Source organism: Toxorhynchites rutilus, chromosome 3 (assembly GCF_029784135.1).
Source record: "Toxorhynchites rutilus septentrionalis strain SRP chromosome 3, ASM2978413v1, whole genome shotgun sequence".
NCBI classification, from domain to species: domain Eukaryota; kingdom Metazoa; phylum Arthropoda; class Insecta; order Diptera; family Culicidae; genus Toxorhynchites; species Toxorhynchites rutilus.
In genome coordinates this window covers 284,431,678-284,456,465 of record NC_073746.1, presented here as the reverse complement: position 1 = coordinate 284,456,465, position 24,788 = coordinate 284,431,678, and the positions used below count along the sequence as shown (strand labels likewise).

Genomic DNA, 24,788 nt, shown 5'->3' with positions numbered 1-24,788 from the left:
AGTGCCTTCGTTAGAAAACGGATATCAGGGGAGGTCTGGAGCACCTAGGCCAAAACGGAAAATAATGTGTTGATGCGTGCAAAACATACAATCGTGCTGTGCAGACATAAATAAATATCTGTCTGACTGTTTTTCCACCAGTTCTTGTTGCTTTACACCGGTGCGCGAATGGGGGAGTGTTACGTGAAGTAACACAACAGATGTTGCACTTTGTTTCAATATTTGTCTTTTTTCTTCAAACACAAGCGCTCATAAAATGTTGGGAGATGACTTCTAAATTATAAGTTCAAAAGCGTAACAATAATATTTGTTACACAATTTGTTATATTGTATTTATGCGCGATAGAATTCTTTGCATGATATGGAAAGCATGTTCTTTTTATCTAAGCCTAGAAATTGAATTAAATTAAAATTCAAACCAAAAGAGCTTATATATCTAAGAAAACGTTTATTGATTCCCTACTGAAATGAAGCTGTTTCCTATCTGTCGGCACTTCATGAATGGCTGAAAAAAAATTTAAATTATTTGAGCCAAACCAGACATCGAGCCATTTTCGCATTTTTTCATGAGAATTGATCAATCATAAGTTCTACGAATTATTTTTTGTTGTATCATTTGCGTTTCTAGTAATGTATCTTGTTCATGAATACAATACTAGAAACGCAAATGATGCAACAAAAATTAACTTTATGTTTAGTAATTCGTAGAACTCGTTATTATATGGAGGGAAAAAATCAATTCGTTTCCCAGGAAATAAAACGTTCGGCAACTATGACACAGTTTAAAGGGGGTAGTACACTATGACCCCCATAAAAAGTATGTAATTTTCGCGATTTCTTTCAACGAGAAAATAAAAAAGTATGATTAATCTGATATCACAATATTGTCAAGTATATATTAATAAACAAACAAACAAAAAATTGGTGTCAATTGAACTGTCCCCTGAATAGCTGCAACCGGTGGGGTTTGCTGAGCCCTTGAAGCCAGAGATGCCAACCTTCCTGATTTTTCAGGATTTCCCAGACTTTTTAAAACGCTCCCTGATATCCTGACGAACACTCAATTTATCCTGATTTTTCTGAAATGATCCTGATTTTTCCTGATTTTTGTACTCTTTACATTAATCGTAATAAATATGCTGGTTTCCTTACTCAAAGTTTGCTGTCATGATAGTTCTCCGGTTCGCACTTGTATATATCTTACATTAAGTTAAACTTCGTACTTAACTTTTTTTATCTCTACTCTCAATTGATTCGTGAAATTTCATGAAACCAAATTGTCTGACGAATTTATGAAATTATAACGAGATTATGTTTGAGGAACAACATTGCTTTATTGAGGATAATGTGTATGTAGATGTATCCCCAGAGTTATAAATTTAGGAATACGTTTCAGAGTGTAAAATTACGCAAGAGAAATTTTTTAAATCCATAGTCCATAATGATTTTATATGTAATTTGTTCTGATTCAAAGTAGAACAAACTTTAATGATCGGACTATGGTAAATATATCTATAACCGTACTAAATATTATAAAAATTAGGAAAAATTCAACAAGTCTACCACTGCTGATATGCTTTCCTCATTTGTTGAGTAAATATATATTCCAAAGCATGGATGATGAATTCAATGAAAATTTTAATATTGATCTCTCTGCGATTGACTGTAGTGATGCTGTAGGTTTTTCGGAAAGAATATAAAGATCAAAAAGTCAGGCGAAACACTAGCATTTCCCCTTATGCGAGGATTTATACGATGCTTATGATTTCTTTTACATATCCGATCTTCACCTGATGGAAGATATACTATGTTTCTGGTGGGATTTGGAATGTTTCTAGTTTCCCAAAAATCGATATTAACTTTTCGGACAACCCAATATGAGCTATCCTGATTTATCCTGATTTTTATTTTCATTCTTCCTGATTTTTTAAAATTTTAGTTGGCAACCCTGCTTGCAGCCAAACCTGGTGTAAACCGGTGGGACTTGTTCAAATTTTTCTAGTGGATCGATTTCAACCAATTTATTTTTAACTTAATATTGGATATATTTCCTGTAATCGTACGTAGGATTTTTACGAAATATTGATTTTTGGCGTAATGGCGACATTTTCGTAAAAAAATGCGTTTTTGCCACAAAAATTGAGACATAAACATTACAGTATTTAAAAAATCCTACTACGACGATAGGAAATTTAGTGGAGAATCTGAGAAAAACCATCAAAATTTGAAGGACCGTTCCGGAGGCAGAACGCCCACCAGTTTGCCAAACATGGTTGCGAGAAAAACGCGTTTTAAATTTTGTATACATTTGTTTCGCTTATTTTACATCATATCTTCAGTCTGCAATCCTTGGACCATAAAACTGTCCTTCAACGCTCAAAAGGTGATCTTCCCATCGCTTTTTCTATTGCGAAATTGTACTTGCGGGCTTCTCTAGCTGCTTCTGACATTCGCATCTCTGCTCGTTCGATTCGTTCCTTATCCGATTTTCCGGAGAAATTGATGCATTCCGGGCAAATTTCAAGCTTAAATTCTTTCATTAACTCTAAAACGCCTTGTAGACAGGGTTGCCATAATAAAATCTGTGTTTTGGTCTGAAAAAATCTTTTTATCTTAGTTTTATCTAAAAAAAAAATCTAAATTGAATAAGTAAGTAAGTCCAATTTTGAAGCATAATTTTAGCTTCAGTATAATTGATTGGCATACACCTATCCCTCGGTTGAGCATTCCTGATGCGATTCAGGTTCAACAGTCGACGATTCCGAGATCTCAGATCCGACTTCAGACTTCGTGATAAAAGATTCAATTAACAGCTGCGTAGATTTGTTTTGCTTTATTTATCATTAAATTTATTAAAGAGATTTCCAGCCGAAAGCCGAAGATATAACTTTCCTTTACTTTTCATTTTTGTAGATATTCCTGGCATTCTAAAAGTTTGAAAAATTGACGCAAATCACACAGCAAGACTTCAAAAATGCTAGTAAATTGATAACTTGCCAATTCTGGAACATAAAATCGCACTCGTATTCAAAACTATCATCCTATTTTACTTGTTTTCATGTGAACTACATATATATATATATTCTTCAAGTTTTTCAAAATTTTTTGTTTCATAAACCGTGCAAAGGCGAAATCGTGTAAAACAGGTACCGTGTAAATAGGGGGATGAGTGTAGTTATAATTAATAAGACAGTGTTGATGGTATCCACGTTAAGACAGCAAATATATTCACTGTAGTAAAAATACAATGCTCCATTGAGGTGTAATGGAAGTTTATGCAGTTACATGTCCTAACATGCTTGTTTACATTGCGCAACGTAAATATCTTCATTATAATATATTTCAGGTGCATACAAAAATGTAATGGTTGTAATGAATTAAAAGGTAGCATAATAAGGCAACAATTCAAAAACTGAAGAAATGTCAACGCTTTAAAAGGGGACATAAAGTGTATAAAGGGACATTCAAAATAAATTAATGTTTTATGTATGTTTTTATTTAAATTCCTATTTTGTATTAATACTTTCGTCAACCATTTGATGATTCAGCAGATGGTGCTAAAAACTATTGTTTCCCCAGTTCAGTTGCTTCTCTTTCTACATCTCCAACAGCGACGTAGATATCTTCAAGTGCTCTCCAAAATCTCCAAAGTATGGTCCTGTTACATCAGATTCGATGTATAATTCTTGGCGTATATTGCTCAAGAGAGTAAGATGAAGTGTTCTGTTCTCAGAATTAATCTGAACTCTGGTGATTCAGTTAAAAAAAAAGTAAAATAGGTTTGGTCCTTCCAATTGTTTAAACCAGGTTTCATTTTTTTGGGGTTTCTGCCATACACTCTGTCCAACTTCTATAAGACCAGGTGATGATCTTGCTGATTTGTGTCATTGTAAACAAACAATGCTTCAATTTATATTCTAGTGTGTAGGTATTAGTGACCACCATACACTGCATGATTTTCATGTGTGTGTGTATGTGCAAGTGCTAAGCGTAAGCGAATGTTTTTGTATTTTTCAAGTGTCAAGTTTCTATAAGACTAGTTACATCTTCCGTTGTTTTAATTGTTTTGATCAATAAGCTGTGGCAGCTATATTACCACCAATTTTTTCAACTGTTCCAATACTTTTTCTTATCAATGGTAAATACGTGTTATTTCCCGTGTAAGGACTACACCTTGTCCAACTTCTATAAGACCAGGTGGTGATCTTGCTGCTTTGTGTCATTGTAAACAAACAATGCTTCAATTTATATTCTAGTGTGTAGGTACTGGTGACTACCATACATTGCATGATTTTCATATGTATGTGCAAGCGCTGAGCGTAAACGAATGTTTTTGTATTTTTCAAGTGTCAAGTTTCTATAAGACCAGTTACATTTTCCGTCTGTTTTAATTGATTTGATTAATAAATTATAAATATTTGGAAAATGCCGAAGGGAAAAGTGCTCACGGAGAGAGAAGAAACACAACTCGATGCATTTCACCAAGAAAATGTTGATGTCAGAGAAATTGCTCGTCGGATTGGACGACCTCATCAAGAAGTGCTCAATCATTTGGCGAATCCTTAAGGATACGGTAAAAAGGAGAGAGTTCCACGAAAATCGAAGCTCTCTGACCGGGATAGGCGGGAAATAGCTAGAACAGCTCCGAATACTTCAAAATCGCTTATGCAAATAAAGCAATATTTCAGTCTAAATGTTACTCGGGTGACAATTCGTCAAGTGTTGGTAAAAAATCCTCACATAAAGAGTGCTTAAAAAGGTTAAAGTTCCTCATCCTACACCATCTCACATCGGAAGACGTCTGAGTTTAGCCAAAGCTCACATGAACCGACAGTGGGGATGGTATGTAATGTTTCCAAAAGGAGGAAAAGTATTTTTCTACCACGAATTTTGGTGGAGGCTCGTGCATGGTTTGGGCGGGATTCTATGCAACCGCAATGCTCCAGATAACTTTCACATCATTCAAGTATTACATACATGTTCTGGAATCCTCTTTCCTATCGTTTTTGTGTGGATATCGTCACAAAAAAAAATCACATTTCAGCAAAACAATGCTACTACCCATACCAGCGAGGAAACTAAGCAATGAATTAAGGACCAAAAACATTATCTTTTTAACCGGCCGGTTCACTCTCCAGACTAGAATCCTATTGAAAATCTTAGGGAGATCCTTGTACGCAAAATTCACACTGAGGGAAAACGGTACATCACGATTCAAGAGCTTAAGGTCGCAATTTGGGAAACATGTACAAATATCGAGAAATCCGTTCAGCAGACTTTGTTGAACACTATTCAAACAAGAAATTTCCAGGTTATTAACCAAAATGGAAAGGTTGTAAATCAGCCGATCGTTTTGAATATTTCATTGATAATACTTATGAATTTTGAAGTGGTCTTATAGAAACTGGACAGCTGAAATTATCATATTTGAGCACAATGAATAAACAAACAACTCTTTCGAACGAAATTGACGTTAAATATACTTTATTCTTAGCATTCAACAATGTATGAATGTATCTTGTTGAAATTTTAACTGTTTGTGTTGCAACGAAATATAATCAGGGTGGTCTTATAGAAGTTGGACAGAGTGTAGTTGAATCTCTGGGTTATGTATTAAGACGGATTCTAGTGAAAGCCTTTCTGTTAGCTTCAATATTTTCTGAATTGAGTTAATCCATTTTATTCGCGTTGAGCGAAAAAAAACTATAAATGCCTATGTGTTTTTTCTAATACGCGCTAGATTGATTTTCTAGTCCGTGTTAGAGAAACGACTTACGGTCTACATAAATATATGGGTAATTAAAAGCTCTATTTTCATCGCTATTTTCACATACAAACTACGTATAGGGAATTTTATAATAGCATTGAAACAGATTGTTAGGAAGTGTCCAACTCGATTGGTGCAAAAACATCATAATGAAATCATCATGAAATGTCTGAGCATAAAGCACTCAAAATTGGACATTTATTTTGTCTTGTCCACATACCACTAAAATTCCCGTTCTTCGAAGAATATTGTAGCTTAACTTATTGTAGTTCAAGATAGTAAGCGATTTTTATTATGAAAATTGAACATAGTACATTTTTAATTATTAGAAAATAGTTTTAAAAATCTATCATTTTTTTAGTGAGGAGGCAAAGTTGTCACCTGTGGGGGGCAAAGTGGTCACTCGCACATATCACGCTAGAAGAGATAAATTTATGCGTGTTTTCTTGGCCAAATTTGTTTAAATCATTCTTGAAATGGTAGGTACATGAATGAAATGAACTAGGCCTCTTTACCTAGAGTCGTAATTGAAATTTTCTCATAAGTACAAAAACGTAGTAGGAAACACGTTTTTCAAAATGAGGCTTGGTTTTGGTTGGGGTGACATATTTTTCCTGGGTCAAAACCACAAAAGGGTCCTCTCTAGGAGCAGAAGGTGATAAGGTATATCAGCTTTTGAAAACAGAACATTGTCAGTAGTAATCCTCCACTGACCACTTTGCCCCCCAAACAACGAAATGCGAAATATGCAAAATAATCGCTAAAATTGAACAAAATATCTGTTCATCTCCCCTACAATATGTGAACAGTTGTCCGAACAGTTGATTTGTCGCAAATATCAGGTCAAATAAACTAAATTTCACTAGAAATTCCTTAAATTCGAAACGCACAAAACTACGGCCGAATGACTACCGAGAGAACGTTTTTTTGTTTTTATTTATTTCTTGACATGCGACAGCTCCACTGTAGTACAGGGTGACTCAAAAGTCATGAAATTCTTCAAACATAATATTACTATCAATACGGTGTCAATAGTCAATAGTTATACTACCAAACAAGCAGGTGACCATTTTACCCCACGTGACCACATTATCCCCACTACCCCTACTCTGTGATTTAGTAAGAGAAAAGTGAACAGTGTTATTTATTTATTTTAACGCTAACCAATAACCCAGAATGTATGACATCACACTACATATGAATATCAAAAACATATGATTCTCATTTAAACAGACTACATGAATAGAATAGGTGAAAAGAGAAAAAATATGATTAACATCAAGCCATAACTGCCATTGGATTTTTTTTTAATCTGTAAATTCTGTATGAAACCCAAAAAATCTGTAATCTGTACCTACAGATTCTTGGTTTCAGAAAGCCGAAAAATCTGTAGAAATATAGATTAATCTGTAGATATGGTAACCCTGCTTTTAGATCATCATTGATTGACTGTACAGCGCGGACTCGACTATATACAGTCTCCGATTTTTTTTTCACTGTATATAATCGAATCCTGTATATAATGTAGTCAAACAAATTTTTTTTATTCGTTTTTTATGCATATATTTTTCGTTTATTGAAAGTAAAAGAAGAATCTAATTTTTGATTCATCCCCTCAAAGTCAGAAAATACCTTTCTCACATAAAAAAAAAACTTTTTTTCAGAATCTCTCAGAAGGTATGAATGTATATATGAAAGTATATGATATCTGATTGAAAAAATCCTTCTATGCATATGTTCGAATTTCAACTATGATAGAGTTATAGAACTTTTTTGTTTCGTACTCTGTTGCCTCAAACTGGCTCTACGCTAAAAAGTATGCTGCGTGGGCCAATTCAAAAAAATCATATTAAACTTGATGGTTTTTAACAATCAAATTAAGCTCTCAAACCACTCTACTATTTGTTCTTTGACACCCAACTTCTATCTTTCCTAATTTCGCTGCAATATCGATATAAACAATTCCTGGTAAAAATTCAAGCAAAATCTTCGGAAATCGCCCTGTATTTGCTTTCTATCGCGATCTGCGCAGTTGATGTGCAATATTGATGCATAAAATCCAAAGTTCAGCCTTTGGACTTTTGCCTGCATGCATCAATGTTGCAAATCCACCGCTCTCGTCGCGATAGAAAGGGTATCAAGTTGTTGTATCAAAACATGTTTATACCGCTGCACTTGGAATATTGTTTTAATATTTTGCTAAGCTACTAAAAATTATTTTTAAACGCTACTAAAGGTGCTGCCCCGCGGACGCTATTTCTAGTATATAGCGAGCTATGTGATAGAAAACTAAGGTATAACATCGTAGAAACACCAAAACTATGAGGTGGTAGTTAATAGTTATGACTTGAAAGTAATAGTTTTTGGCTATAACATAGAGAAAATAATTGTATCGTGTGAACACTCTAGTACTAGTTTCCATGTTATAGCTACTAACTATCAACTATTCCGTCATGACGGAATAGTTCATTGTTTCTATGTCATAGCCAGGGTTGCCAATAATATTTATGAAAAAACTGGAAGATTGCTCTTAAAAAAACTGGAAGAAAACAATTCTGAGGAAATTGCGAAAGAATTCCAGATCTCCGTCGCCCAGTTCCTTCAGAAGGTTTTTCTCAACTCCAAAAAAAAAAACTCACGCCGAGTAATCCATGTTCTCACCCAGAATCTCCGGGTTTTCTGAGTTTGTCTTTCGAGTTTTGTACGTCAGAACTGCCGCGATTTTTTTCTTTTTTTGTTTAAGATTTATGTCCATGTTTATGTTCTGATAAAAGTATTTCTGTGAAGACACTCACAAAAATAGGTTGAATTATTTATGGCTGTCAACCAAACAATACAGAAAAACAAAAATTACTCGTGTGTACACCAAAAAACTCTAGGTCATAGTACTAAACGATAGTTTCCTACTGCAGAGCTTCTATTATGTCATAGCTCAAACTTCCCAAAAATTTGTTTCCGAAATCTCATAGAACTATGAATACCACGTTTATGTTATAGAGAACTATATCATAAATTCCATGCGCCGTGGGGCAGCACCTTAAGAGTATGTGGTAATAATCTTTTTTTTTTGGACTGCTAAAAGTGTACGATATTGATTTGGGAATCATTTTTATGTAAAAAACCGCGATTTTTGAAAGGCAATTAAGTTGTCACTGCCTTATAAAGAGGTTTAAACTAACAATAAATACAGTACATTTTTTTCCAATAATTCTAAATTGGCACGGCTTTCATTGATATGTGATATAGTAAGTTTATTGACTTTGAACTTTATGTATTGAATAATGAGTGTACTGTTGTGTTACGCGGATATCCAGCTACAGCAATCGTAGAAATTTTAGCAGTTTTTGATAAATGAATTTCTCTCTAGATAATCACTAGAAATGAATTTTCGAAAAAAAAATCGAATGATTCGTTAATTTTATCAGACTCAGCATCAGTCGCAGATCAATTGTTGAGGGTCACACGTCAATTTTAAATTTTCTCTCCGATAATTTTATCCAAAATTGGGTGTGAACTCAACGGCATTTTTTTCTGTTTTCCCATCGCATTTCTAATTATTGCGGCACTCGAGCCGCATGCTAACATTTGATGAGCGTACGCACATTCCGAAACCCCAATCCTTCCCCCACTCCGTCGGGTTCGTAATCCATTGATCCACTCCATGGGAAGATTTTTCTCTGTTTTATGTATACATTTGGGAATTTAACTTGTGCGCCACTTACACTCAAACACCGAGATGTAACAATCTTCATAAAAACCACACCATAAAACTCGTCTGCTTCTTCGGGGGATCGGCTCGATGTAACTCCTTCTTGCTTGGTTTGTTTCTTCTTGGTTTTCGGTTCGAAAGTTGATCACTGCACAGAATTTTTTCCCCAAGTTGCACGATGCTGAGATTTATGTTTTATGTTTTGGAATTTCTCGCTCGGATCACTGCACTTTTCACGTTACATGAATCGTTTTCCTGTTTTGAATCACAATAGCACTTCAAATTCCTCTGGGCGCTCCTATGTTAATGCTACTACCATTAAAGACGATGTCGACGATTTCTGTGGAAAAACAACAAACACCACAAATCTGTAATAAACGTCGTTCGACAGCCCGCTAAAAATCCATATTACAAAGTAAGATGAGAGAGACCAAGTCATCAGCCTTCGTACAGAAGGAGGAAAAGGGCACATAAAATAAACATAAAAACAAATCATACACATATGTAGCACGGCGGTGCATCACAGTCTCCGATATGCACAAAACGTCTCGAAAGACAACAACAAAAACACACCGCTGAAAAACCGCTCTCTCTATCTCTTGCGTTCTCTCGAGGTTATCTCAGTCGAAATATGCACCGAAAGAAGTAACTTGAAGTTCTGCTTTCCACACTGCACACTACACTTCTTGGCGCATCGAGCACATAAATATGCTGAGATTTTCCTTTCTAGTCACGTCGGCCTACACCGAGAACACTACTGCACACCAAATTTATCTTCCGAGTGGATGAAATATTTATATCGCAATTTTATTCGCACCGCGCCAGATGTTTCACTAATTGATCTGCAACTCGTTATTATCTGTGTGAAAATTCGTTCCCAGCGGGGCCAAATTCATCCCAATAAAGCCCAATTTCTTGACACTGCCACAAGGAAATCCAAGAATTCGACTAACGATTTATGATAATTTTTCTTGTGCTATCTTCTGCTGCTGCTATCGCTGTTTCTTCTCCTCTATCATATGTTACCACACATCCAGATGATGCTCTATCCTTGTTACACTCACAGACCCAATAGGGTACAACGATCGGCCGCAACAAACGTCCTCCCGACACGACCGAATCCACTCGACTGCGAGAGCGCTGCCCTGTGAGCATAGCTCTATACCGTCCGACTATGGCAACCTTCGACAATGTGGATGTGAACAAGATCGTGTGCAGCATAGCTATGATGTACCACGACGAGGATCGATCCAGCTGGCCGGAGCGTGTGTGAGTGTGTCCGTATGGGGAGATCAACGTGCCTACGTCCAGGCTGGGACTGAGGGAAGTCGTGTATCGTTGTGTACGAGGATTGGGCGATCTTTAGGAAAAGATCGATCTTGATGGATCGATTTTCTAAACGGCGCAGAGATCGATTCACTGATTAAATCGGTACCAAAGAATCGTTCTTTGCTGAATCGATCTTGAAAAATCGAATGCCTTTTCTCCAATTTATTTACTTGTTCTATATCAGCACACCTATCCCTCGATTTACACTGGAGATAGGTTCCCGATAAAACCGTGTAGAATGAAATCTCCGATTTTGCTATGTAAAACCGTGTAAAACGAAATAAGCCTTCAATATATACTCAATTCAATCATTTATTTCAGTAAAACAATTATAAGATATATAAGGTTAGAGCATTATTTAAATTTCAGTTAGAGCATTTTTTAAATTTCAGTGGAATTAATATTATCGCTGGTGATTTCAATATTAATTTGTTTGATGACCTGAACTCTTCCCAATTGAAGTGCCTGATGAATTATTTCGGATTAAAACAAACGGTTTTTGAAGCTACACGAATTACCCAGTACAGCAAAACACTGATTGATCATGTTTATACAAATTTCGACACGGTTCAATCATTTACCGTTGACGAACTGAAAATAACTGATCATGAAACTATATTTATTAATTTCCATGATACTAACTGTGAAACAAATGATAGAGTTTTGACAAAGTGCTGGAAGAATTATTCGAAGGAGGCTCTGTGTGCTCTTGTAACTAGAAGCTTGGATTCTTATCCGGTATCGGGTGATTTAGAAACCAGGGCATCTTTTCTTACATATTCTCTGCGAACATGTACTAAAAAACTAGTCAAACTTAAGTTGGTCGAGACTGAAAACACGAGCTTTTGGTATTGTCTTGACTTAGTGCGAATGAAACGTACGAAGGATAGATGTTACAAAAAGTTTCGTAGAACTAATAGTGCTATCGATTGGCGTTATTATACAGTTGCTCGCAATAATTATTCGAGATCGTTGAAAAAAGCCAGAGAAAGATCGATCAGAACAAAAATAATAGCAAACAGTTGTGGAAAATTTTAAAAAGGTTGATGAAATCTAAAAACAGTTGCCCGCGATCCATAACTTTCGAGAATTCAGTTATAACATCAGAAAACCTAATAGCCAATAAGTTCAATTCATATTTCGTTGACAGTGTTTCACTTATTAATGAAAGTATCGATTTGGTAAGTGAACCTGACGAAATAGTACAGCCGACGGCCAGTGGATGTAAACTGGATTGTTTTCACCCAATAACTTTTGCGGACCTTAAAAGAATTTGTTTTGCACTAGAAAAGTCGGCTGGTATTGATGACGTCAATGCAAAAGTTGTTTAAGATTGCTTTCATGTTATTGGACATTCCCTGCTGGACCTGATAAATGATTCATTAAGAACTGGGCACGTGCCCAAAGTTTGGAAAGAATCTTTAGTGGTTCCAATACAAAAAATTGCTGGGACGATTAAATCCGAAGAGTTTCGTCCTATCAATATGTTGCACACTACAGAAAAACTGCTAGAATTAGTCGTTAAAGGCCAGCTGGTGAACTATTTGAATAATAACTCATTACTAGCACCAGAGCAATCGGGATATCGGGAATCGCATTCCTGTGAAACCGCCTTGAATTTGGTGTTAGCTAAGTGGATGGAATATATCGAGAACAAAGAAGCGGTCATTGCAGTGTTTTTGGATTTGAAACGCGCGTTTGAAACTATTTCCAGGCCCTTGTTGTTACAGACTCTGCGGCGCTTTGGTTTAGAGGGTTCGGCATTCAAATGGTTTGAAAGTTATTTGAGTAATCGAATAGAGAGAACTGTTTTTGCTAATTCTGTTTCTGAACCAATAGCTAGTACGTTCGGTGTTCCACAAGGAAGCGTGTTGGGGCCTATTTTATTCATAATGTACATACATGACATGAAACGAGTCTTACGTTTTTGCTATATAAATTTATTTGCGGACGATACAGTTCTGTTCATAGCAGCTAGAAAATTGGAATCCGCAGCATTGCACTTAAATGGAGATTTGCATTGTCTTAGTAGTTGGTTGAATTATAAGCAGTTAAAATTAAATGTTGGAAAAACCAAGTACATGGTATTTTCTTCGAGATATTATAACACCGAGTGTTTGGTAGAGATAAATGGTGAGACACTTGATCGCGTTAGAGAGATATTTATTAATTTCCATGATACTAACTGTGAAACAAATGATAGAGTTTTGACAAAGTGCTGGAAGAATTATTCGAAGGAGGCTCTGTGTGCTCTTGTAACTAGAAGCTTGGATTCTTATCCGGTATCGGGTGATTTAGAAACCAGGGCATCTTTTCTTACATATTCTCTGCGAACATGTACTAAAAAACTAGTCAAACTTAAGTTGGTCGAGACTGAAAACACGAGCTTTTCGCAATAATTATTCGAGATCGTTGAAAAAAGCCAGAACAGATCATATCCAGAGAAAGATCGATCAGAACAAAAATAATAGCAAACAGTTGTGGAAAATTTTAAAAAGGTTGATGAAATCTAAAAACAGTTGCCCGCGATCCATAACTTTCGAGAATTCAGTTATAACATCAGAAAACCTAATAGCCAATAAGTTCAATTCATATTTCGTTGACAGTGTTTCACTTATTAATGAAAGTATCGATTTGGTAAGTGAACCTGACGAAATAGTACAGCCGACGGCCAGTGGATGTAAACTGGATTGTTTTCACCCAATAACTTTTGCGGACCTTAAAAGAATTTGTTTTGCACTAGAAAAGTCGGCTGGTATTGATGACGTCAATGCAAAAGTTGTTTAAGATTGCTTTCATGTTATTGGACATTCCCTGCTGGACCTGATAAATGATTCATTAAGAACTGGGCACGTGCCCAAAGTTTGGAAAGAATCTTTAGTGGTTCCAATACAAAAAATTGCTGGGACGATTAAATCCGAAGAATTCGTCCTATCAAAATGTTGCACACTACAGAAAAACTGCTAGAATTAGTCGTTAAAGGCCAGCTGGTGAACTATTTGAATAATAACTCATTACTAGCACCAGATCAATCGGGATATCGGGAATCGCATTCCTGTGAAACCGCCTTGAATTTGGTGTTAGCTAAGTGGAAGGAATATATCGAGAACAAAGAAGCGGTCATTGCAGTGTTTTTGGATTTGAAACGCGCGTTTGAAACTATTTCCAGGCCCTTGTTGTTACAGACTCTGCGGCGCTTTGGTTTAGAGGGTTCGGCATTCAAATGGTTTGAAAGTTATTTGAGTAATCGAATACACAGAACTGTTTTTGCTAATTCTGTTTCTGAACCAATAGCTAGTACGTTCGGTGTTCCACAAGGAAGCGTGTTGGGGCCTATTTTATTCATAATGTACATAAATGACATGAAACGAGTCTTACGTTTTTGCGATATAAATTTATTTGCGGACGATACAGTTCTGTTCATAGCAGCTAGAAAATTGGAATCCGCAGCATTGCACTTAAATGGAGATTTGCATTGTCTTAGTAGTTGGTTGAATTATAAGCAGTTAAAATTAAATGTTGGAAAAACCAAGTACATGGTATTTTCTTCGAGATATTATAACACCGAGTGTTTGGTAGAGATAAATGGTGAGACACTTGATCGCGTTAGAGAGATAAAGTATCTCGGTGTTACTATAGATGACAAACTGCTTTTTAAGTCTCACATAGATAATGTCATCAAAAAAATTGCAAAAAAATACGGTATCATGTGCCGTTTAAGAAATGAGTTGACAATTTCGAGTAAAATTCAATTATATAAATCAATAATATCGCCACACATAGACTTCTGTTCATCCATTCTTTTTCTTGCTACCGAAACACAAATGTTGAGGCTACAACGTTTACAAAATAAAGTAATGCGCTTAATTTTGCGTTGTAATAGATTCACTTCCTTAGCTTTCATGCTAAACACGCTTCAATGGCTATCTGTGAAGCAAAGGATTGTATATTTAACTATGGTGTTCGTTTTCAAAATTATAAATGGATTGCTGCCTCGATATTTGTGTGATCGAATTGAAAGAGGAAGTGATATTCATAGATATAATACCAGAAATGCAGACGAAGCACGAACGCCTAACTTCTTAAGTAGAGTGTCACAGAACTCCCTATTTTTTAAAGGTGTAACTTATTTCAATTCGATGCCTAGGCACATTAAAAGAGCAACCACATTAGTGGATTTTAAACGACAGTGTATTTCACATATCAAAAATGTAATATAAATGGTTAAATTGTAATGAACGAAGTTGTTTTCAACGAATTGTGTTTGTGTAAGTGTATGAAAGAATGAACTGCCATCTTCGTCCCAATGATAATGAAGGATTTTTTGTATGTTTATAGAAATGAAAAGAGAAAAAAAAAGAAAATAGAAAGTAGTCTACATAAGTTTGAGCACGCGCGCGATAATGCAGCCATGAGAAATCTGAATTGTGATAACGATTGGAACATGGTAGAGTTTGTTCTTATTGTGGAATTGGATATATTAGTTTCGTTAAAAAAAAAGTACAACTATGATTGGGGTTCGTTTAAGATCGAGGGAACGACTGTTGTCAAGTAAAGAAGGCTCAATAGCGATTTCTGAAGATTTCAAGAAGATTTCAAGCAGACAACCGTCAGAATGAAGGGATAGGCTACAACCTGAAATTCATCCAACGGGTCAAATGTTCGATTAATCTGAAGAGTTAATAGTCTGACAATTTTGGCAGTCAGGTTACAGTGAACTCAGAAGATGCTATGGGATAGCTTGACGGGACAGCAAGCGTTTCTTCTTGAGATTTGACTGAACTGAAAGATTTGCTGTGACTTCTTACAAACATGTCCGAAGAAACTTTTGAATAGACGAAGCTAAGTGAAATACCGATATCACAAAGAGATATCTGCAAATTAAATCAGTTCGTTTTTATTTGTAAAACTGGTTATGTATTAATTAATTATCAACTAGATAATCGACCAACTCAAACCTATGTAGGGGAATGAGGCGGGACCTTCATCATTATTATCATTATAAAAATCTACTTATGGAATTCATTATAGATTCTGAATACAAATAAACAAAGAATTTTTCAAGAAGCTAAATTGCAATAAGTTTATTCGCTATCGCCACTTTGAGGAACTACCAGTATTTTTATTCTGATTAGTATAATCACTTGAGCATTCCTGATGATTCCTGGTTCAACAGTCTACGAATTCGGGAAGATCTCAGATTTGACTAAGTAATAGAAGATTCAATTAACAGCTGCGCAGATTTGTTTTGCTTCATTTATCATTAAATTTAATAAAGAGATTTCCAGTCGAAAGCCAGAGACAGAACCTTCTTTACTTTTCATTTTTGTCGATATTCTTGGCATTCTAAGAGGTTGGAAAATTGACACAAATTACACATGAAGACTCCAAGAATGCTGGTAAATTGATAACTTGCCAGCTCTGGAACATAAAATCGCACTCGTAGTCAAAACTATGATCCTATTTTACTTGCTTACATATGAACTACAAATATATATTTTTCAAGTTTTTCAAAATTTGTTATTTCACAAACCGTGAAAAAGCGAAATCGTGTAAAACAGGTACCGTGTAAATAGGTGGATAGGTGTATTGTCAAACGCATTTCGGTTTTCTCATCAGAATGGAGGTCACAAAAAAAACTTGAAAGCCCAAAAAAATGCATTTTACAGGGCATTCATCTTGAATCATCATGGAATTATTGATTCAAATAAATTAAAGGGTGTGTCACATCAAATTGCATCACGGAAAAAACGCTGTAGAAATTCGCCCAGTAGACCGATCCTTTTGAAAATTTTAGACAGTAAAATAAAAACTATTAAACAACTTTTGGCATTTTATTTTCATTCATACTTCGAGCCCAAGCCCGTATGCTCGCACCTTCCTCTTTACCCCGTCCATAAGGCTCTGTACAACGTCAGGTTGTAGTTTTTTTTTAACAGAAATCCATTTTCTCTTGAAGTCCGCCTCCGATTTGACAACTTTTGGGTTCTTCCGGAGGGCCTGCTTCATAATCGCTCAATATTTCTCTATTGGGCGAAGCTCCAGCGCGTTGGGCGGGTTCATTTTCTTTGGCACGAAGGTGACCCTTTGGCTTCGTACCACTCCAACACGTCCTTTGAATATTGGCACGAAGCGAGATCCGGATAGAAGATGGTTGGGCCCTCGTGCTGCTTCAATAGTGGTAGTAAGCGCTTCTGTAGGCACTCCTTAAGGTAAACCTGCCCGTTTACCGTGCCGGCCATCACGAAGGGGCGCTCCGCTTTTCGCAAGAGCAGATCGCTTGCCACACCATGTACTTTTTGGCAAACTTGGATAGTTTCTGCTTGCGAATCTCCTCCGGAACGCTGAATTTGTCCTCTGAGGAGAAGAACAACAGGCCCGGCAGCTGACGAAAGTCCGCTTTGACGTAGGTTTCGTCGTCGATTACCAGGCAATGCGGCTTCGTCAGCATTTCGGTGCTCGCGTCTTCCCCACCATGTTTTGCCTTTCGTCGCGGTTAGGAGCCTTCTGAACCTTGTATGTACGCAGGCCCTCCCGCTGCTTGGTCCGCTGGACGTTTGAATTTGACAAATTCAGCTTATTGGCGACATCCCGAACCGAACTTCTCGGATCACGTCTAAACTGCTTAACTACGCGCTTGTGATCTTTTTCACTGACGGAGCATCCATTTTTGCCGTTCTTCACCTTCCGGTCGATGGTTAGGTTCTCGAAGTATCGTTTTAGTACTCTGCTGACCGTGGATTGGAAGATTCCCAGCATCTTACCGATGTCCCGATGTGACAACTCCGGATTCACGAAATGAGTGCGCAGGATTATTTCACGACGCTCTTTTTCGTTCGACGACATTTTTCCAAATTTACGAAAAATTGACAGTGAAGCATGGCCAACGTGATCTATACACTCTTTTCTGATTATAAGCGAAAGCTGAAGATATAATTCCTAAAAATTAAATTTCTACAGCGTTTTTTCCGTGATGCAATTTGATGTGACACACCCTTTAATAGAAAATAATTATTATAAATTCAACGACTGATATTTATCCAGAACTCCACTGACAATAATCCCGTTGAATCCAATCGTATCATACGTCTGGCATTCAGTCGAAATATTTGTAGTAGTCTCAGTTTTAGAAAAGAACACTTCAGCTGGACCTGATGTCACCCTCCCATCTCGTTGCAGTTTTCATTGTCAGCCTAGTGAATGTGAATGTGGTTCTTCTAAATTCACGACCACTAATTTGACAACCTTAAAAGGGATCCAATGTTTATGAAATTGAAATCGATGTACCGTTCTGAATCATATTTCGGACGCTTAAGGCATATGTTGCAGAAAACAGGTCTAAACTTTATGCGCAGGTATTATTATTTGGTTGATATTTTCAATAAATTAGTTCAATATTCTTTGAAGCTTTCTGCTTTGGTACCTATTTGATTGAAAACAAGAAAAAATCATCGATTAAAATTCTTTTCAAATGAAGCGAATAAAAATCAAACTTCGGACACTAAATCAAATTTCGGACAGATTGAATTCAAATTTCGGACACTTTATTTTGTAATTTTTTGAACGAAAATTACATTACACTTGATGATATTTTATAGTCAACTGTGAAACAGTTACCAAGCAATCACAGTAACCTGATTACGATGATAAGTACTGATGAAACACGAGAGAAATTTAAATACTGATGAAGGGGTAAATTCTACGTGCTCACGATAAGCAAACGTCAAACACAAACGACAGTGATTAGTGTTGATAGATTTTTGCCGATTATGTTATAATTCAAATTTAGTTCTCATATGAAATGATAGTGAAACCAAGGGATTACTCTAAAGAAGCAATTGTGATATTAATTTTATAGTTATATTATCAGTGCATCAAGCATTTCAAGATATTAGAACAATGTGTCCGAAATATAATGCTGTCCGAAATATGATTCAGAACGGTACACTGGAAAAAAAAAACTCTAAGGTCGAAAAATCGAAGGAAAAAGATCGATCTTCACGATTTTTTCGGGTATAATGAATCGATTCAAAAAATCGGAAATCGAAATGGATAAGATCGCTCTTTTGAAAATCGATCCAAAATCGCCCAATACTAGTAGGAATCGATCCACTGATTAAATAGGTACCAAAGAGTCGATCTTTGCCGAATCGATCTTTGAAGACAGGGCATTCATCTTGTGCCATCAGGCAGTCGTTTTATTACCAAAGAGTTGATCTTTGCCGTATCGATCTTTGAAGACAGGGCATTCGTCTTGTGCTATCAGTAGCCGCCCAGATCTCAGCTGACAATGATCCAAAGCCAAAGCCATAAAAGCCAACAGTGCCATACATCTGTCATTTAGTCAAAGCCGATTCTTGATTTTGGTGCCAGATCTAGAAAACAACCTTTCACCTGACATTGATGTTAACATCAGGTTCAGTGATCCTATGCGCAACTGGATACAGTACATCCTCTCAATAGCTGCTGCTAGTTCTGTCTCTGCCAGCGTTTGTACAGAAGTAAAGCGTAGAAGAAGCGATTCAAATACTAACATTATGTTAGAAAAAAAAAAGGTTTGGTGAGATAAAAAATCGATGTATACTGGAAAAAAAATCTACAAAAAGTTTTTCTAAGATCAAAAAGATGAAACGCACAAAAAAAATAATTTCCACGATTTTCTCGAGTACAAAAGATCGATTCAAAAAATCGGAAATCGGATTTGAAAAGATCGATCTTCTAAGAATCGATCCGAGATCGCCCAACTCTATTGTGTACAATATGAGCAATACTTTGGGGAATCGAGAAACGAAACAATGTAGTCTCAAGTCACGGTTGTCGGAACAATCACTATCTATCACGTCCTTTAAGGTAGAATCCCGTACTCTGTCATTAAGGGCATTATGGTATTGCTGCAGAACGAAATGTCCCCAGCGACGTCGAGTGGAGCCTTCGCACCCGGTGCGGAAATGTCTGGTTGCACCACTCTCTCTTCAGGGTTTCCTTTATGATATACAAAGAAAACGGGTGAATTTAATTCGTTTATTCGTTTTCAACTGGCAAAATCAACAAATTATTCAGGCGAGATTACAACCGATGTACACATCGTTAGAAACACTTTTAGACACAGCTCTAAAGGGTGTCCCACATCAAATTGCATCACGGAAAAGAACGCTGTAGGAATTTACCTAGTTGACGGATCTTTTTCAAGCTTTCAGATAACCCAATAGAACCCATTAATCCATTAGTAAGCTCTTGGCAGATTTATTCCATTCAACTTCAGAACCATGACCGAATGCTCGCACCTTACGCTTAACTCCACTCATAAGGTTCTGTACAACATCTTCATGTCTTCTTCAGATTTGACCTCCGTTGGATGCTTCCGTAGTACCTGCTTCATAATAGCCCAATGTTCATGTCCTTGGATACGAAAGTGACCCCGTTGACTTCGTTCCACTCCAGGACATTCTTTCAATAGTGGCACAAAGCTAGATCTGGCCAGAAGATCGTAAGGCTCTCGTGTTGCTTCAGCAGAGGAAGTAGACGCTTTGGTAGACACTCCTTGAGGTAGATCCGCCCGTTTAAAGTCCCGGTAGTCCAGAACGGCGCACTCCGTTTGCCACATCAACAGATTGCATGCCAAATCATGTATTCCTTAGCGAACTTTGAAAGTTTCTGCTTCCTTACTTCCTCCGGAACATCAAACTAGTTCTGAGCGGCGAAGAGCAATAAGCCAGGAAACTGCCGGAATCAAATCCGGAATCATCTTGGTGTACAGTTTCCGGGCCCGGTAATTTTCCACCGTATTTTACTGTTCGTCACGATTTGAAGCCTTCTGCACTTTGTACGTATGCAATCCTTCCTGGTACTTCCCTCTCTGAGCGAAAGACTTGGACAGATTCAACTTTTTGGTCACATCCCTGACCGAAGCATTGGGATTCCGCTTAAACGCTTTCACGACACGCTTGGGATCCTGATCACTAATAGTACATCCATTCTAACCGCATTTCTACTTCCGTTCGATGCTAAGAGTTTTGTAGTAACGTTGAATCACACCGAGTTATTTTCCGACGTCTCTATGAGAAGGTTGAGGATCTTCCAGGTGCTTGCACGAAATCAATTCGCGACATTGCTCTCGGGAAACGCCATTTTTCCAATTTTCGTAAAACTGACAGCGATAAAAATACAGTGTAAACAATACACTCTTAACTATTCCTACCCTAATCTTCAAGAAAAAATACCTAATGGGTAATTTTCTTCAAGGTTTTTTCGGTGGTGCAATTTGATGTGGGACACCCTTTAGAATACCCCCTTAGGACGATCTTCCTCAGCCCATTAGCTCACGCCAAGACATTCAAATATTAGTTCGATATAGTTAAAGCTGAAAACATAAATTCGTCAGCTGTCCCACAAGCTACATCAACGCCAGTAGCGCTTCAGCATGGATGTAGTAATTTGTGGATTCCACACTGTAGATGTAGAAGATAATCTCCTTAAGTAAGTTCAATTAATGAATACAAAATTATTGTACTTATAGGTGCGCGAATCGTTTACTAACCAATAATCTTTTTCCATTTTCCATTTTAATTATCTGTCAATGTTGAAACGTTAGTCAAAATCAACATTTTCATAAAGGTGAAGTACACGAACGAGCAACGTTTAAGGGGGTAGTACACTATGAACAACATAAAAAGAATCAGATTTTCACGATTTGCAAGGTAGTGTAGAGCAATAGTTTTTCCGGGATGGTTCAGTAGCCAATCGCTCTGGGAAACTGATAGCTTTTGCTTGAAGCGATGTGTGCAATGAGGTGAAAAGATTACATGAATTATGCCATTTTCATAATTCCAAAGAGCAACGACTTTTGTGATTGTCGAGCAATACCAAAATATATTCGTTTACGCTGCTTTTCGCACCTTTTTCAAATGTTCCAGAACATTAAGACACAGTTTTCCCGTCATCCAACCACTAGTTGGGCAATTGGCAAAGCCAATGGACCCAGTTGGACCAACTGTGAGCATAGAATTATGAAAACGTTCCATTCAAAACTAGCTCTTTCCATCTCATCTTAGTTGATGCTGCTTCTATCGGTTTTCTTTTTGTAGTTCCGAACCATGAATTAGGCCTGACAATAAGACTAAATTGATATTTGTTAGTAAACAACAATCATACACAAATTTGATGAGGTATTGCACAGTGTCCGAATGTGCCCCATCACCATCCACAAATCATAATTTTATCTAATAATAGGCCTTTGTTTCCCCGTTGTATGTACGCTTTTTCATTTCATATTAGTTACTAACTGAGGTGGTGTACTTAAATTTCTAAATCGTTCACAAAGAAATTAGGGAAATACTAACAACTTTAAGTTTCATACATGTTTCGAAATAACGACCAGGAGCTGTCAAACTATATGCCAGCTGTTGGTGGAAGGGCTGCTAACTTACTTATATTTTTAATTTGGTTGAAAATTGTACAACTTATTTTTTCCAAGCCTTGTCTGAAACTGCCCCCCTTTCCCCTATATATTATTGAACAAACAAAAATAGATTGGTGTCAATTGGACTGTCCTCTGAATAGCTGCAACCGGGTTTTGAACCCTTGCATCCAAAACCTTGTAAACTGTTCTTCAACATTTAAATGGTGATTTTCCTGTCACTTTTTTGTTGCCAAATTGGACTTGCGGGCTTCTCTAGCTGCTTCTGACATCCGCACCTCTGCTCGTTCTATTCGTTCCTTATCCGATTTTCCGCACTCCGGTTCAACTTCATTTCATCATCATTGAAGATACAGGATGCTATATTTACTGCAATTTTCAATACTTCTCCGATTGGCTCTGGCGAATCTTGAAGAAAATGATGATTTCATCACAAAATCATCTTCAACGATGAGGCTCATTTCTGGCTGAATAGTTTTGTCAACCAGCAAAATATGCGTTATTGGTCAGATACAAACCCACATGAGCTTCAAGAAACACCAATGCATCCGAAAAAAAATACCATTTGGTGTGGTTTTCATATCAAAGGAGTGATTGAGCCGTATTCGGGAACATATTGGGGTACAAATTGAGAATCGAAAATCGAGCACATCGTGAAAATTGTCCAATTTCAAACGCTTATTGCTCGGTCATTTCATAATGGAATGATGAAATTTTTGCGTCAATCGATTTCGGCACTCCATAACAATTTTTTTATATTGAAGAAAATAACATATGTCATGAAATTAACTATCGAACAATTGAAAAATCTCAACCCCCATCCTAACGGACGACACATGCGGCGGGTCCCTATCAGAGACATCAAAACCAAGCTGTCTGGGGGAAATCGATATTGCAAATACATGAAAGTAGGGGGAACTTTTGTTCCTACCGAAATATATTCTCTAGCAGAGACATCAAAACCAAGCTGCCTGGAGGAAATCGACATTGAAAATATATGAAAGTCGGGGGCATTTTTATATTGCAAGTAAGGTGAGTGATACGATTAATTCTAGCAAATAAAATTTAAATTTGGAACTTTAATGTTGGTTGCTTCGTGAAATTTCAATGACCGATCGTGTATTGTGAAAAATTTAGCACAAGTGTAAGTGTGAAACTGTATATGGTAGCAGTTGTGTTAAAAATGACTTGGTATATGAAACTATTCACTTCAATTTTCATAAATAAAAACCAAGGTGTGTTTCCGCTCGAGAACGGGTCGTTTGGTTTAAGCTGTCTGTTTTGTTGTGTTCATTTCCACCGAAGGAATGTTTAAATGGCGGTAAAATTGGAAAAGTGAAGAAATATTAGAAAAAGTGATTGCTCTACATTTAGTATTAGGTGTTGTTAGTCCAATTAAAATTCGCATTGAGTTGAATAAACACTCAGAAAGTAAACATTATAAAAGAAAATTACCTTTTCCATTTCAAATATGTTTTCTCTATATTAAAGTAACATATTTTTGCTGATGAGGAGGCATCTCGTCTAGGATCATAGAGGGCGATTTTCATCATATCTCGTTCCACTTCGGTATCTTTTATCTGATACGCATCATCCAACGATTGTTTACCATCTTTTGGTCATCATTACTTGGTAACGGTAACAACTTGGTAACAACCAAATAAAACGGATTTTTTCAGGAGGCCACCAAATCATTATCAAAGAGTTTAACGATGTAATTCTTTAAACACATCCAAAATCAACAGATAGCCTAACGGAATCCTACGTCAACTGTGCGGTTGTGTCTCGGACACAACCCTCGTGTGACTTTTCGTCGACAAAAATGACCACCTCACAGTGCACGCCATTGGATCTCTTTTTATGGGGCTTTGTCAAGTCGCTGGTTTATGCCAACAATCCAGTAACTTTAAAAAAGCTCAGAGACAACATCCAACGCGAAATTCGCAACATTCCGATCGAAATGTGTGCCCGAGTAGTGGAAAATTGGGTCCAAATAATCGATCCCGTTTATAGTGTGTTCGTGCGTATTTGTTTACAGCGATCCATGGTGGTCATATGGCCGACATCGAATTTCATTCTTAAAATATAAGAGTTTAACTACAATCAAAATAAATTTGAACCCAATATCTAAAAAAAATGTATTCTAAAAAAAAGTTGACGAGTCCTTAATGAAAATCTCATTATAAGATCATTGTCAGCTAGTCCTAGAAATATACCAGTTGTTGAATTTCTAATAATGCTTTTTCAATTTATTTATTTAATGAAATAATAACATGATGACACAAGACGAATGCGAAAAATTCAGTTTTCTAGACATTCAATGTTTTTCGCCTTCATGCTGAGAAACAAAATAGAATGCTTTCGAAGTTTTAATAGTGATTCGAAATTTGTATTCCCTGTTTGAAAGAAAGGCGTCAACAATATAGAATCAATAGATAAACTAGAAAGAGGTATTTGAAGATCGATTCTCTGGTACTGGTTCAATCAGTGTAGTGATCCCTACTCCGTTTAGAAAATCAATTCGTCAAGATCGATCTTTTTCTAAATATCGCCTAATACTGACTTCA

General features: G+C 36.7%; 1 protein-coding gene across 6 annotated transcripts in view; it reads right to left on the bottom strand.

Annotated features, from left to right (window-relative positions):
• Positions 1 to 10,653, bottom strand: part of LOC129776782 (laminin subunit beta-1) — a 52,914-nt gene extending 42,261 nt beyond the window's left edge. For 2 of the 6 annotated variants that reach the window (XM_055782621.1, XM_055782627.1), the window contains exons 1-2: positions 10,503 to 10,634; positions 9,490 to 9,816 (exon numbers count right to left, since the gene is read on the bottom strand). The gene's annotated coding sequence lies outside the window, so the exon portion shown is untranslated. Of the gene's footprint in view, positions 1 to 9,489; positions 9,817 to 9,974; positions 10,277 to 10,429 lie in introns of those variants that run through there. The other 4 variants (XM_055782624.1, XM_055782626.1, XM_055782622.1 and 1 more) reach the window with 4 other exon arrangements.
• Positions 10,654 to 24,788: the final 14,135 nt, after the last annotated feature.